The 15,787-nt window shown below is 48.5% G+C and overlaps 1 protein-coding gene across 12 annotated transcripts in view; it reads left to right on the top strand.

Moving 5' to 3' along the window:
• The window catches only part of ACTN4 (actinin alpha 4), a 71,792-nt gene that overhangs the window by 2,830 nt on the left and 53,175 nt on the right, over positions 1–15,787 (top strand). The gene's annotated exons all lie outside the window — the stretch shown is intronic.

Here is a 15,787-nt window from a genome sequence, read left to right as displayed (position 1 = left end):
ACTCACAGGAACCCCTAGGCCTTGCTGCTGTTGTATTATCCTCCCTCCTCCCTTCCACAAGGACCAGGCAAGGTTCAGGGAAAGGGTGGCTCACAACCCCTCTAATACTAGCTGTTTTAGATTCTCAATAAGGGGCAGATTCTAGTGTGTCCTGCTTTATACAACTGCGACAAATATTTACACATAGCTGTACTTTGGGGGGAAATATCACTTCACTGCTGTGCACCTGCCTATTATGGGGTGGGGATCCTTTCTGAAATGGGAGAAGGAGTAATGGAAAGGAATATATACATAAGTTTGTGCTGTTGTCTTCCTTCTAAGAGGAACCCCTCACCCCCATTCTCCCCCACCGACAGGTTGGCTGGGTTTTTCTGCGCTGCAGTGTCACTTTAGTGAATAACAGATTGCCCTTCTCACCCCTCCAAGGCTGAGCCGCTGGTCACAGGGAGGGTGGCGGTCCTGTGAGTGTCCTGTGCGTACTCTCATACCCTAAAAATCATCATCCAGGATAGCTGTAGGCCCTTAAAGTGTGTGGAATTGAATTCTTCCAGGAATTAAGGTTTGGCCCAAGTCAGAGGGTGCGTGTGATTCCTGGTGGTTCTCACTTCTACCTGAAGCCCTTCTAAGGACCCTTGTAACCAAGGCATTACCTGATAAGTAGCTTATGCAACAGTTCTGATCTGGGAAGGCTCTGTGTGTTTTATCCAGGGGTGTGGGGGAAGGACTGGTCTGGCCTTTGAGCAAATTCTTGAGCAATTATAGCTCTGGGCCAGCGTTCTCTATCTCAGTTTCTGAAAGGGGCCTAGGTAGCCTTGCCCCCCTGTTCTGCTGGACAGGTGAGGTCACTTGATAGCTGATCTAGAACTTCTCATCACAGCAAGAGGAATTGCCTCCTTTGCTAAGGTTGCCTGTTCATTGAAACATCACTGCTTACAGGGCCTCAGTGTTTAGACCCTGACCTTTGGCTCAGGCTCTATTAGATTTGAGTTAATTATTTGAAAGTTCTGATGGTGTCTTGTTTTTCTCCAAGTAGGGTTTTTTTGTTTTTTTGTGTGTGTGTTTTTTCTTAGACTGCTGATAGAGACCTCAAAGTAGCCATCTGTTATTTTGTTCCATTACTCTAATTGCTTGCCTCTTAGGATCTGGCTAAGACTAGCAGATCCTTAGCAGTTTTAAAAACTGAATAAGTTACATACTGAAAACAAACCCCCCAAAAAACTAAACTCAATTGTCATCTAGAATTAAAGCCTGTAAATATGTGAGGGCCGCAGGTATCCTGTTTGCCTTCTTGGGAGAGGGGTAGGGGAAGCTATCAGCTGCTAGCGTCTGTCCTCCCCCCCTCCCCATGTGTTTTAAGAACAGGGCTTTTCTGATGACTGCAGAAGAGATGAGATGTGGGAGGATGGCCTGGGAGTACAGCGCCCCTTGTACTCACTCACACTCATTCAGCTGAGAGTTGAAATCCGGTTGGTGCCATGGAGTGGCGCCTGTTGCTTCATCTCATTCTGTGTGCTCCGGGGCGTGGGCCCAGGATTGCCCTCTGCCTTTGAAACACCCTCCCTGAGACCAACAAGGAGGCTGCTTTGGCAGCTGGGAGCTGACTCACTCTCCAGTTGGAACTGGTGCTAAATGGTTTCATTTAATGGCAGCTGATCGCCTAGCCTAGCGTGGGATACCTTGTGGGAAAAGTTTGGTGAAAGTGTTGGAGGAAAACAGCCCTGGAAATGAGGGTGGGGTTTTAACATCCAGGTGCTGCTGGTGCTATTAAACTCCTGAGATGCAGTCTAGGAGGTCAGTTAAAATGTAGGCTTGCACTCTCGAAATGTCTTCTTAATCAGATGTCAGGGGAGCAGGGACAAGTCTGGATTCCAATCTTAAGCCTCTGGGGGTGGGGAGTTCTGCCACTTAAACATATATTCTAATCACGGCTGACTTTGGCCAGACAGCACCCTTCTACAGCGTTCAATGAGTGAGTAGTACCAGTTATTTGGCAGTGCTGGTCTAGCAGATGACAGCGAAGAGAGTGGAGCCAGAAAGGAATTGATTTGGGGAAGGCTCAAGGAATTTCTGAGACTGTTGAGATGAGCGCTTTTGGCTTTTGCCATATTGATTTATACTGTGCTGGGAATTGTACAAGCCTTTGACCAGATCTTAGGGTTGTTCTTTAAAAAAAAATTCCTTTGCTCTTATTTTTGGGGGAGGGGAGAGGGAAAGGGCAAAAATAAGGAACAGCTGTTTGCTCTGTCACTTGCTCATTCAGGTTTTCTGAATGGCTGAATTATCAACATGTTTATCTCTTGTCTGGCATTTGGTATATTCTAGATCAATGGTTTCCCCAGCTTTATCCTTATTTCCTTCACTTAGTGATGTCTGTGTTTTCATCAGTCATGGTCAGTTCCCTTCCGTTGCCTTTATTTACCTATTTATTTTACCGAATAGCAAACGCACTCACGTTACCTTGTTTAAGTCTCCCTTCCCCCCCTTTTCTTTTTTCATGGAAATAGGAGGCAAGTGATAGCAAGTTGGTAATTCAATGGCAGTGGTAATTGAAACACTGACCTACTAAAAGGTGGGTGGAAGCTTCTACTTGAGCAGCTACAAATCCTGTCATCCAGGGAGGTTTGAAAGAAGCCTTTATGTCCTGGGTAGTTTGAGAGCTCAAAATCGGTCTCTTTTAGGATGAGGTTAAACTTTGAAACATCAAAGCATCAAGCCGCAGTTATAAGGAAACTTAGTTTTACAGTGTTGCCTGTCTAGACGCCAGAAGTTGTTACAAAGTGTCTGAAAGTGGCACAAGTAACACTTGCTTTTCTTCAGGAAGGTTTATGAGTTACATTTTAGTCAGTAACCCAGGTATCAGGGAGTGTAGGGTTCAGTGAGTTAAGAGAAACAGAATCATTTAAAATTCCAGCCTCTGTTTAAAGAGTGATCTTATTGGGAGGAAAAATTAACTGGCGGCTGGAGGAGGATCCCGCCTCCTACAGAAAGTGAAAACTCTTCATACATTTAACTGGCAAGAGTGACCTTTATCCGTGCTTGGGAAGTTTTGTCCAAGAAGCGGTCTCCCTGGGATTATAAAAATCCCAGAGACATTTGTCTTGGTGTTGTGCCTTTTTTGGTTGTGTTGTTCTTTCATGTCCCTCCCCCTCCCCCTTCCCTCGTAAACAACAGATGCATTAACTTGGAATGTCCATGGAAAGTCTTTAAAAGCTGGTTGGTGTAACTTGGTTGCCTTCTCTTTACTCTGAGCAGGAGTTACTCCGGAAGAGGCCAGTGCCCTTTTTTTCTTAGATGTAATTTACTGAAGTGGTATCTAAAAGTGAGTGAATAGAGCTTACTTGGGATTTGCTATTTGCTACCTGTTTCTGTACTGGCTCCTGCCTTCCTGGAGTGGGATGAGCCCCATCTCCCCAAGAGCGAGGGACCGTCCCGTGTTTCCAAAAGGGACAGTGGTTCTCCAGCCAGAGCAGCCCTCCTCACCCCCACCCCGTGCTTGTCTCTGTACTTCCTAAACTTCAGTCATTTGTGATTTTTCCTTAGCCACTTTTGCTTTTATATACTTAATAATATTCTTTCAAGTCAATTTGCCCTTTTTAAAAAATAAATTATTTATTGGCTGCGTTGGGTCTTTGTTTCTGTGTGTGGGCTTTCTCTAGTTGCAGTGAGCATGGGCTGCTTATTGCCGTGCGGAGCACGGGCTCTAGGCACACGGGCTTCAGTAGTTGCGGCACGCGGGCTCAGTAGTTGTGGCTCACGAGCTCTAGAGCGCAGGCTCAGTAGTTCTGGTGCACAGGCTTCGTTGCTCCGCAGCATGTGGGATCTTCCCGGACCAGGGATCAAACCCATATCCCCTGCATTGGCAGGCGGATTCTTAACCACTGCACCACCAGGGAAGTCCCTGCCTTTTTTTTTTTTTTTTTTGGTGGTATGCAGGCCTCTCACCGCTGTGGCCTCTCCCGTTGCGGAGCACAGGCTCCAGACGCGCACGCAGGCTCAGCAGCCACGGCTCACGGGCCCAGCCGCTCCGCGCCATGTGGGATCTTCCCGGACCGGGGCACGAACCCGTGTCCCCTGCATCGGCAGGCGGATTCTTAACCACTGCGCCACCAGGGAAGCCCCCTGCCTTTTTAAACTTTAGTTTTAAAGGGGAAATTTATATGAGTATTGCAAATGGAAAACCTAGCTTCCCTGGCCATAAATAGAAGGAAACTGCAAAAGTAAACAGGCTGAAAACAAAACAGTGCTGTTAAGTTCTAGCTAGGTACTATTCCTGCTGCAGGCTCTGGGCCTGAGGCATGCTCCCTTTGTTGAAAGGAGATTGGCAAGTGATGGTGAGGTGTTAGAGACCCAGTGTACCAAGCAGAGACTTTCTCTTTGATCAGAAGGTTTTCAAGAGTATCAAGGGGAATAACCTTCTTGCTGTTTTTCAAGGTTTAATGGAGAGTGTGGATAACCCTTAAAATCTCCCATGTGTGCGTGCCGCACTTGGAAAAAACTTTATCTCGCTTGACCCTGAAACATTCCGCGAGTGGCGGGGCAGAGTGACTTACCCAGGAACACACAGCGCATCCTGCTTGTCCGGCATCCCACTGTACTACCCTTGAACAGGATTGGATGGCACTGGGTTTATCTCTGCATTCAAATGTTAAGGTTTCTTGCATTCTGGGTGTTTTTTTTTTTTTTAAGTAACTAGGGCCATGTTCTGAGTACAAGAATTGTGGGTTAATCCCTTGCTCCTCACGTCACTTTTTCTTTTTAAGGCTCCAGCTTTCTAACACATATACACTTAAAGTTTGGCTGCTCCCATGAATAAACCACCCTGCTACCCTGTCTGGGTTTGCATCCTAGATTCAGAAAGGAAAGCAATGCCCTCCTGCCAAGTTAAGAAGGGCTGATTTAAATGTTTTGCTTCCAGATATCAGAGCAGAACAGATTCTTTGTCTCCTATGGAACTATGGACATGGGGCAGAAGTAGTTGGAAGTGGCAGTTACAACTCCGCAGAACACAGTGTAGCCATCTCGGGAAATATCGTTGACGGTGCTGAAATGATTGAATGGGATGCTAGAACACCATCAGTACAACAGCATTTGTGTCTTCAGCTTTGGGCAGGAATAAAGAAGACATTGTGGTTTGTTTTATGCTTTTTAAAGTTTTCCCCCCAAAGATGTGGGGCTGAGTGATGTCTTGTTACTGGCTTTCTAGTGGGTTTTTCTTTTCATCTTTTTTCCCCTCCCTGATGGCTGTTGAGAGGGGGTGGAAGCCACAGTCTAGGTGGATGGGAGGCAGTGCAGAAGGCAGGCAGTACGCCTTCCTCCTTGTTCTTCACGTGTGAAGGGAACACATTTGGTTTTTTAATCTCCAAAGAGCCCAGGATGAAGGGTTTCCATATCTTACCTCCTGCCCAGTAAGGACCAGTAAGGATTCCAGCTCCAAGAATGTCTTAATTAGCAGCCATCCAGGATGGGGGCACTGCAGGAAGCCAAATAAATGCATTTCTTCTTTTTCCTTTCTTTCTTTTTTTAACATACACTTCATTTCAGTGGCAGAGAAGGCCAGTTTGAGGTTAGGAGAAACGTCACAGGAGGAAGCTTGAAAGGGATTGAACAACCAGCCAGCACGCTGGGAGGGTTGCTTGAGGGGGTGTCACACCAGGAGGGTGTGTGGGTCTTCAGCTTGCGTTATTGAAAAGACAGGCTTCCCTTTACCAAGCCCCAAGGGGCGGTGCTGGAAGCTGGCTTCAGTCAGTGTCACCGGCCTCGGTAGGCGCGTGTGCAAACATCAACACATCAGTGCTCTGTGATCAGTCTAAATCAGGGTGTGGGTAAAAGGTATTTAGTTGATATCGCCGTGGAAACTGAGTTGCTTACTGTTTTGGGGATGCGGCACCGTACTAGAGGCAGCACCAGTGGTGGACTGTTGGGCTACCGGGCAGAAATAGGCTGCTGCCAGCCAGTCTCACAGAAGATATCCGCACGAGTGGTGGCCACGCTGCGGAGCGGGACGAGGGGCCTCTGTACCCTGGCGCGGGGAGTCAGGCCAGCCCATTTTATTGTTTTATCGATGAGGGGTGTGTATTTGCGCAAGAGAGAGAGAGAAGGAGAGAAGAACAAGAGTACACCATGAAAGCCGCTGTTGGCTTTGTGGCTGGGATGTGTGCTTTTTCTCTAGGCATTTAGAGTTGGAATTTCAGCTATGTGACTTCTTAATAGCAGGGCAAAATGTGCCTGCATCTTTTGCCTGTTTTCGCAAACACTGACAAATTAAAAAGAACTCTAAAGTTTCCAGCAAATCCCAAGCACAGTTCATTCCGTGATAACATTTTAAAAAAAAATCTACATCCTTCCTACTCCAACTCTGACAATAAATAAACCTTCTTCTCCCTATCATCCCCCCTCCCCCCGCTTTAAGGAAATGAGTATCTTTACATTAAACTATGTGTCTGATGAAAATATTAAATGCTTCTTTGGCTGCTGCTGGCATGGACTATGTTTGGAAGAGTCAGTTTTGTGTTTTGTTTTTTTAATTTTATAGGCTGGTATGATCTTCCAGTTCTGGCCTATGAAATAAGCTCCATTTCAAAATTCAAAATGTCTGGAAGCAGCTGGCTTGCCAGGCTAGTTCAAGGGCAGTCTGATGAATCACCCCTTCTTACAGGCTGTCTGCTAACCAATCCTGGAAAGTGTCCAGCCCGTAAACATCACCAGGATCGTCAGGCAGTTTTTTCTTTGCAGGACGGGGTGTGGGTGGGGGCATCGTTTGAGCTTCACTGCCAAGTCTGGTAGGATTTGACTTTCTGTAAGACAGAAAGGTCTGTATCAAGATGTCTTTTTCAGAGATGTCAGGCCTGTAGTCTCCCAGCACTGTGTCTGCTGGTGGAGTGAGAGGAAATACCTAGACCAGTTGGGGTGGGGGAACCTTCTTAACCGTTTTGGGACACGAGTTTTCCCTTTCCTTTTGTAACTTTCATTGACTCACTGACTCAGGGACAACCCACGGAAGAGAATTCAATCCATTGAAAGCGGTGAACCATTTTAGGGATCACTGTGGTTGATGGATCATGGCCCAAAGCTGTGGAAGGTCAGGGAGCAGCACTCGGCTCCTACCCGCTGCACAGAATCACCCCAGAGATTCAAAGGGAACAAGCTTTGACCGTAAAAATACAAGACTCCCAGCGCATTGAGTTCTCTTCGCAGCTACCTTAGACTTGAGAAAGTTCTGGGCCTCTTTAATAAACAGCCACAAGGCAGGCCTTGCCAAATACGGCCAGCTCCAGGGCCACAGGGTTAGCTTAGGAGACAACTTTCTTGCCTAAAAATAAGTGTATGTTCCTATCAAACATTCCAAGCATAGTTTAAACATGAGACTTGTGAGTAGCAGTTCAGGCCTTGTGGGTTCAGTTATGTTAGAGTGTGGGCAGTTGAGGGTCTTTGGGGAGCCTAGCTCCCCACTTTGGGATTGGCCAGTGGCCACCAAGGAAATCAGATGACCAAATGCAAACCATCTTCCGACTCATTTACGTTCTTTTTTATTTTTTTTTTAATTTTTAAATTTATTTTTGGCTGCATTGGGTCTTCGTTGCTGCGCGCCAGCTTCTCATTGCAGTGGCTTCTCGTTGCAGAGCACGGGCTCCAGGCACGCAGGCTTCAGTAGTTGCGGCTCTCAGGCTCAGTAGTTGTGGCTCACGGGCTTAGTTGCTCCGTGGCATGTGGGATCCTCCTGGCAGGGATTGAACCCGTGCCCCCTGCATCGGCAGGCGGATTCTTAACCACTGAGCCACCAGGGAAGTCCTCATTTACATTCTTGATCTACTCACAGGCTGGTGGGGGAGACAGAGGGCAAGCATGTAAATAAAACAAGGTAATTTCAGATGGGATTATGCACTATGAATTTAATAATAATAATAACAGCTAGCATATGACTCTGTGCTAGACACTATTCTAAGAGCTTTACGTGTATTGACTCATGTAATCCTGTGAGGTAGGTAGGTGTTGTTACCTTGACAGGACAGGTGCAGAAATGGATCCATTGAAGTTGAAGTCACTTGCCTAAGTGACAGTGCCAGGATTTGAACCTTTCAAGCCTGTGCTCTCATTTCTACACTACACTAGAGTCTAGTGATTGGAAATGGCCTGGGGAGAGGTCGCTGAGGGGAGGAGGGCAGTGCAGGTACTTCAGATCAAGAGGAAGGTCTCTGAAGACATGACATTGTAGCTGTTCCCTAGGGGATGAGAAAGAGGGAGCCAAGAGGGCGCTGGGGGAAGGCCGTTCCAAGAAGCGGGAGTGAAAGTGCGGAGGCCCTGAGGAGCAGAAGGGTCAGAGCAGGGCACGTGGAAAACATGGGCACAGCCAGACCTCCTAGAACTTTGTTGTTGGAAGTGGCGATGATGCCCAGGTCTGCAAATTCAGTTCTTCTTAGACTCCAGTAGGCCAGGAACCTCATGCTTCCAGAACTCTGGCCCTGTAACCCTTTCCCCTCAGGCCCCCTGGACAGGCCAAACCAGAACTGACTTCTAAAGGGGGAACCCCAGGACTGTAGAACATTAAACCGAACAAAAGTTTCAATTATCCCTGTGATCACTGCTGCAGAAGACACCTGTGTTTGATTAAAGTGTTGGTAACTTCTGAATCTGGAGTTTTATGGCACTGTGTACTCATATGGCTTTGTAGTCTCTCTCTTAGCTTAACTTCTACCCCATGAACAAATTCCAGCTGCCTTCAGTCCCATCAGGAGGCTGCTTGATTTACAAAGCATCTTTCGTAAAACGTTGTGTCTCCCTCTTTGAAGTGGGAAGCCCGGAAGCCTGATTTTTTTAAACTGGCTCTTCTAGGTCCCCCTTTCTCTGTAAATCTCTTCCGTTTACTCAGTATTTCCGCCTCGTTTGCTTTGGTCAGGTGGGGCTGTAGCTAGGGTGGTTCTAGTTCAGAAAGACAGATGTGCAGGCTGATTCCTTCTCAGAGGCTTGCAGCTTTCTGTCCCCCAGGAACGCGGTAGATTTCATTTGGCCCATGGCTCTAGGTTGGAAGGCACACCTTGTCAAACTAGTTGTATGGCTTTTACTCAGGAAGGGAGGAACGGTGACAGAGCTCAGAGCTATTTCATGGGCACTTCTGACTGCACACGCTGCACCCAGCAAGAAGCTAAGTTCACGGATCATAAAGTGTCCATTGTGAACATGGGCTGGGATTCTCTCTGCCCTGCCCTAGATGCAATTCAACAGCAAAAATCATGCCTTCTGACAGAATGTAAAGGAGCAAATGAGTATGAAGGTGTCTTGTAATGGCCCGGCCAGCCCAGCTGCTTCAGCTGGAAAGAAGATGGTGAGGTTTCCATTTTCCTGGCAGCATACCCATGTGAACTTGTTAAATCTTTTAAGTAGCTGTATAGGAAGGGAGATGCGTGTGTGTTTTTATCCTTACCTCCTTAAATATAAAAATAAAACTTCCCCTTTATAAAACTGATTCAGAGTGGAAAGAAAGTCTATGGCGAGTGGAAAATGTGTCCGATTATATTGAGTCCTACCCCACGTTTGGGAGACAGCTGTAAGTTTCCACGGTGGGTGGCTTATTATGCATTTATGTTGAGCTGAACCTGCTCCAAGCTGTTCCTGCGGATAGAAAAGGCTTTCTTGTGGGGGTGGGGTGGGGTGGGGGGGAAGCTGTCTCTTTGCACCACACCGGAGAGACTTGGAAGGTCTCTTGAAAGACTTCAGCAGTCGTCACTTGGGTAGCAGAATTAGGGGCCACTGACCAAGGTGGTTCTGCTTTTTATACCAACCAGCATCTTGTGTAACATGAGTAGGGGCTTCGTGGGCCCTGGAGTCCCGCGCTCAGGTAGAAACATGACCGCCAGGGCCAGACGACAGCCCTCGCTGGGCCCCTCTGCAGAGCGGAGCTCCGCGCTGAGCCTTTGAGGGTATGAGAGAAACCGGAGACCCGGCCCATGCTCTCAAGGAGCTTGTGGTGTAGCTGGGGAGAGAGCAGAGCCACATGAGACCTCAGGAGGACACTAAGCAGCCCACGGACAAGCCCACCGCACTCTAGCTGTGTCCCAGGAGAGGAAAGGGGGTGAATAAGGGCAGGTGGGGTCAGTCATGGAAACTTTCATAAAGGAGGTGAGTGTGGCCGCGGGCAGGTTTCTTGGGGCAAGTGTTAGGGGGATCCCGTCCCGCATGTGCAGTTTGAACAGGTTCCTTAGCTGCCTCTCATGAGCAGTCCTACCAGTTCCTTGCCTCAGTGAGTATTGTCTATGGGGAGTTACCCATTTGAGGCACCGTGTTCAGTATGTCTTAGCCATGCCTTGGAACTTCTGAACTGCAGGACCCCAGGTTCTGAATCCGTATCCATTCGCAGGTCCTGTCGCTTTCAGGGCTCTAGGGGGCAGGCCAGACCCTTCCCCAGGTGGGCAGCTGCTCTGACTAATCCTTTTGAGGCATTTGCTTTCAGCTTGCTGATGGTCCCTTTAGAATAAGCGCAGGCTTCAGAAAAAGAGGAGCAGAGAGAGACCCCCTTCTTACGTCCAAGGGTTTCTTCAAGCCTTGTGCCTTACGGCCCCTCTGGGTATGTGGTGCTTGCCCCTGCCTTCCAGCCCAGATGACACTCAAAGCCGGAATGGCGATTCTGTGTTGATCATGGAAATGAATGGGGTTGAGTCCCGGCAGGCTGGCAGGTTTGGTGTGCCACAGTAAACACTCTATCCCTGCATGAGAGTAGCCTCCAAGTGTTCTGTCCTGAGAGTTTATTCTTGCTTGCCAAGCGCAGCTTCCAGGTGCTGTTCTTTTCTTTAAATAAATGCCTTAGACTGGCTCGTGGAACTTAAGAGTTCCCATCCCAAGAAATACTCAAGTCTGTTTAAAAAAAAAAGAGAGAAACTTCCTCATTCAGGTGCTCATGGCCAAATGTGTGACTCAAATACTGCAGTGCCCTTCATTTGCTTTCCCCAAATTGACATACTTGAGTTGCACTCGAGCCCCACCATGAGATAAGGTTGGGGTAGCTGGCCCGTGCCCCTTTCTTTGTATGGTTTCAGTTTGGGCTTTTTCTCCCTTCAGAGGATGCTTGAGAGCCGTGATAGCACAGCTCATGCAAATCTGAAATCATCCAGTAGAACCTGGCCTCCATCTCTTAGACTGCCAGGGATCAGTAGGTTTGCCATGGAAGGATTTGGTGGGGTTGCAGGTGTCGCCTGGAATGAGCCAGTCTGTGTAGCTTGGGCACTGAAGCAGTGCTTCTGCCGTTAAGAGCTGCAGGATATGAGTACAGCCAGTTTCTGTTGCCTTTTGTAGCTTGTTATGGCTTCCAGTCAGGGTCTGCCTTAATCCTTAAGAGGTGCCTCTTTCCCTGCTTTTGAAAGGCAGAGATGGCGAGGAGGTGGCCTTTCTTCCAGGAGAGAACCCGTGGCTCGCTAGTTGCAGTTAGGGAATGCATTGCTCTACCCACACTTTGGGAGAGGTTTCTGGGGGAGACGTTGAAGAATATTCAGGATCAGAATGTTTGTTGCATGAACCGAGGCTCTGGGAGGAGATGCCTGCTCAGCCGGTGGGTGAGCCGATAGCACCCAGCCTGCCCACCAGACGATAGGAGACGGCTCAGTTGTCACTGGGATCCAGGCTGTCTCCTGGCTCAAGCAGCTGCAACCCGGGAGGGGGTGTTGAGAGCGCTGAAGCTCCTGTGGGAGGGCGCTTCTGGCCACAGAACCAGGAGGTAGTGAGAGGTGTGGGGTGGGGAGAGGGTCAGATCACAGCCTTTAGAGGGAGACAGAACTGGGTTCCGCACCCATCTCCTCCACCTGCTGGCTGCGTGACCGTGGGCAGGTGACAGGGGTTAAGTCTCGGTGTCCTCCTTTGAAAAGGGCCATCATCCTACCTCACAGGATGATTCTAAGATTAAACAAGAGAAATAGTGTGTATGGAGCACTTGGCACAGTGCGTGCCACATTGTCAGTGCTCAGTAAATGTAGCTTCTCAAAATTCTTTCAGCAGCTCACCATCCTACATCCAGGTGGGGTCTGCTGCTTGCGTTTCCTCTTTATAGGAGTTGAAAGGGTCTGCTGAAATGTGCAGCTCAGTGGAAAACCAAAATGTATACCCCATTTCCTAAAGTCCTCCCCCAGAGAGCTCTGAACCCTAAACCCGGCCAGCGACTTCAAAGCAGCATCCACTGTCAAGTGGCAACCCGAATGTGAGATGCAGGTGACATGACGAAGCCCTCTCCCCAGCCTCTGGGTCCATCTGGGCCTCATTACCTGGGACGTGGCTTCTTGTTTCTGAGCTGCAAGCCCTAAACAGTTTTGTGTCTGGATGAGCCATAGGCAGTGCCAGCAAGGCTTTTTTGTGAGTAACTCAGCTTGTTACTAAGTTTGGAGTCAGCCGAGGGGCTCTTCCTCAGGTCCGCTTCTTTCCCTGTCCCCTTCTTTCCCTGTCCCCTTCCCCCAAAGCAAAAAAAAAAAAAAGTCCTTATCAACTCAAGTTAGAAACAACCCACAGCCTCGAGCCAGGCTGCCTTCTCTGAAGTGGTAATGATGTAGAAAGAAGAACGGCCTCCCACTGATAAACCCCAAAATAACTGCCCAGAAATGCCGTCAGACAGGGCCTAGGGGTGTGCAGGAGCCTGTGCTTAGCTGCTGGCCCAGAATATGGGAGCTTCCAGAAGGCTTCACGGAGCCATGCTGCCTCCTTCCCCAGTGCTTCTCACGCCTGCGGCTCCATCCTCGTTTCCGCCTGCCTCCTGCCCCCCCTCCCCGAGGTCACTTCCTGATGCCATTCCTCAACTTAGCCCCTGTCCCCCCCAAAAGCAATCAAATCCACAACCTAATAAGGCAAAAGAATGAGGAGAATGTCCACCTCCCAGCCTCTCCCCTAATAGGGCGCAGGCCCGAAGCGAATTTGGAAAATGTTACGACAACGGGAAGGACAACTGACTGGTGGGGGGGGTGGGGGGGGCCCATTTTCTGGAGCTGCCCATTGTCCGCAGCGGGCGGGACCCTACGGGAGGGCCACCTGGTTTGAGCTTTCCAAATCAGGCTGTTGACACCCCTCTGGCACACAAGTGTGTGGAAAGTAACAGCGGAGGGTCAGCCGCACCTGCCGCGCCTTTTGGGGGACGTGAAGCACAGCCTGATGAGTCCACTCGGAGACACCTCGCCTCCGTCGCAGCTGGGACTCTGCAAATCCAGACACTTTTTGCCTCTGAGATGAACAGTTTTCTTCCCCCCTCCACGGTGCCAGGGTTAAATTAGCCCTGGCGTTAATGAAAACTTGTCAACACTTAGAGCCCCAGAAACCTGCCACCCCTCTTACATCGTCATCCTGGACAAATCAACGCTCTTCCGACTCAGTTTCCATTCTCCGTTCTCTCCCTCTCCATGGAGAAGGAGGGACAAGCCCCTCTCTGCTGAGCCAGACCTACTTGTTTCGGAAGGTCAAGCTTAGTAATTAACCTGAACGCTTCGGGGAAGGGATGAAGGAGAAGGAACCAGGTCTAGGGATGTGCCAGGTCTTTCAAATCACTAATTATCTGCAGGCATGAGGTCATCCATAAATATATCTAATTCTTTTGCTATAATTAAGTTGCTCATTAAAAGGGCAGGGAAGTTTTATTTTATATTTTTTAAGGAAAAAACACAAAAAGCCTTTGTTTTGACTTGACAGGATGGCTTAGAACAGGCGGAGGACTCAAGGCACAGGACTAGTTTCCTGTCTTAAGAGCCTTTACAGGAAATTCACTGCAAACAATATTGGTGACCCTGCCAAAGAGGCAAACCTGGGGTGATGTCATTGTTCGAAGCTGTCACCACCAAGCCTGGCCTTGGGGGAGGAGGAGGGTTGGTGGGATTAGAAATGTGTGTGTGTGTGTTGTCTCTAAAAGAGGGAAGTCAATTGAAAATCTGGGCGGGAGAGAAATCACAAGTAGGGGTCTTTGAAATATTCTTAGCTAGGTTCAACTTTCCTTGTTTTTACAAGTTTAAAAAAATTCTGTTACTATTTTTGCTCCTCAAAATGCTGTTGCTTTTTCAGACACAGCCTTTTCTGAGCCATTCCTCATTTAGTGCTTTCTTGGGTTACTGGCTGTTACAGTCTGGGATTTGTGGCCCACAAGGCAGGGAGTTAGGCACCAGGTAAATGCTCACTACTGCTTTTCTCAGGACGAGAGTCCGTTGCTGAGAAGTGTGGAAATGGAGACACAGGCCTAGGTTAACGTTCCTATGTCTTCCACAAAAGTCATTTTGGAAAACCACCCAGTGCCAGTGAGTTGGCATCTGTGAGTTGTTAACCTTCCCATGTGCCTCCAGGAAGCGTCTGGAGCATCTCTGAATAAAAGGACAAACTTTGCATCTTGTCACTCTTCTTCTGGCTGGAAGTCTAACAGAGAGGCATAAACACAGTCTTAAAATGAAAGCAACAAAAATAAACTCAAACCAGCCCCGCGTGAAGACATTAATGCCAAATATGCAAGCTGACTTACTATTTATAAGGCAGAAGGCAATCATAAGGAGATCTAGGCCTGGCTAAGGAGGGTTATGTCTTTTGAGGTGCCTGTTCCTTAGAATTCCAAATAACCCATGGGTGATTTACTCAGATGGGGTTGAAATGCAGTGTCTCATTTCATGCTTTGCACAGTTCAGTCTCTTGCTGAAACTTCTGAAATGCTAATGCAGGATCAGGATACAGTTTAGAGTGCCCCACTGCACCCTCCCCTCCTTAAAAAACATCCTAACAGCTTCAGAAGGAAGTTTGAGGATTGAATAAGAGAGCCATAAGTTTCCTGTGGTTCACATCCTGTGATCTGTTAGTGTTTTTTTTTTTTTTTTTTTTCCTCACTCTGCTGACATTTACCCAGACATTCACAGGGTTAGATTTAGAGATACAGCAGGAAAGAAAACCAACCTAGCTCCTGTCCTCATAACAGTTCCATTCTGGAGGGGAAAGTGGACAATAGGTGGAATGAGTTTGCAGTCTAACTTTAAATAGGCCCATTGACATTGCCTCCCTGGGTTCAGAAAGGATCTTCCCAACGAGCTATATGTGACTAGGAGCTCAGGTGTTCAGGCTACCTCTCTAATAAATCCACCGCCAGCTGAATCCTGAGTGTTTGGTTCTTGGTGTGCAGTTTCATAAGTTTTCCAGGGCTGAGGAGCCGCCTTGGGATCCAGCTTTTCCTGGAACTATCCTGGCTTAGGACACATTGCTGGAAAGGGCTGACAGACCTAGGCAAGAAGGATGCATCTCCTGGCCAAGGAAACCAGAGTTTGCAGGTGTCCCCCATCAATGGCATCTCTAGAATTTCTGTGTGGGAAAAGCTTCAGTGGCCCAGTCTGGTCTGGAGTTGGTGAACAGGGGCCTGGTCTAGAAGCTGCAGACCTGCTGTTTTTGCTAAGATGGAGTGTGTATAGGAGGCAGCTGGGGAGGAGCTGGTGGAGATGGTGATTGGGGGGGGGGGTGGCAGATGCCACAACCACTGCCTGGGGAGATGGTTGTCCTCGGATTGCTCCAGCTGCTGCTCCATTCCGGAGCTGCCTTGTGCACTTAGAGCCACAGTTTTGTGGTAACTACCAGGAAGCTGAGCCCCGTGTGGCCTCAGGAAGTTGGTGAGGTTAGTAGCACTTTTTGAGGGGCTGGTGACAATACCAGCACTGACACCCCATGGGCATAGCCCCGGGATTTTGTTCTTTGGGGACACTGTGGAAATCGTCTCTTGGAATGCTGGCTCACTTGCTCATTAGGTATCTTGAAGCAAGAGTTGAAGGAAGTGGGGAGAGGTAATAGTTGCAGCCCAGCCAAAAGTCTCCAA

Source organism: Kogia breviceps, chromosome 18 (assembly GCF_026419965.1).
Source record: "Kogia breviceps isolate mKogBre1 chromosome 18, mKogBre1 haplotype 1, whole genome shotgun sequence".
Lineage (NCBI taxonomy): Eukaryota > Metazoa > Chordata > Mammalia > Artiodactyla > Physeteridae > Kogia > Kogia breviceps.
The sequence above is the reverse complement of the archived record's forward strand: the minus strand, read 5'-3'. Positions and strand labels throughout refer to the sequence as shown.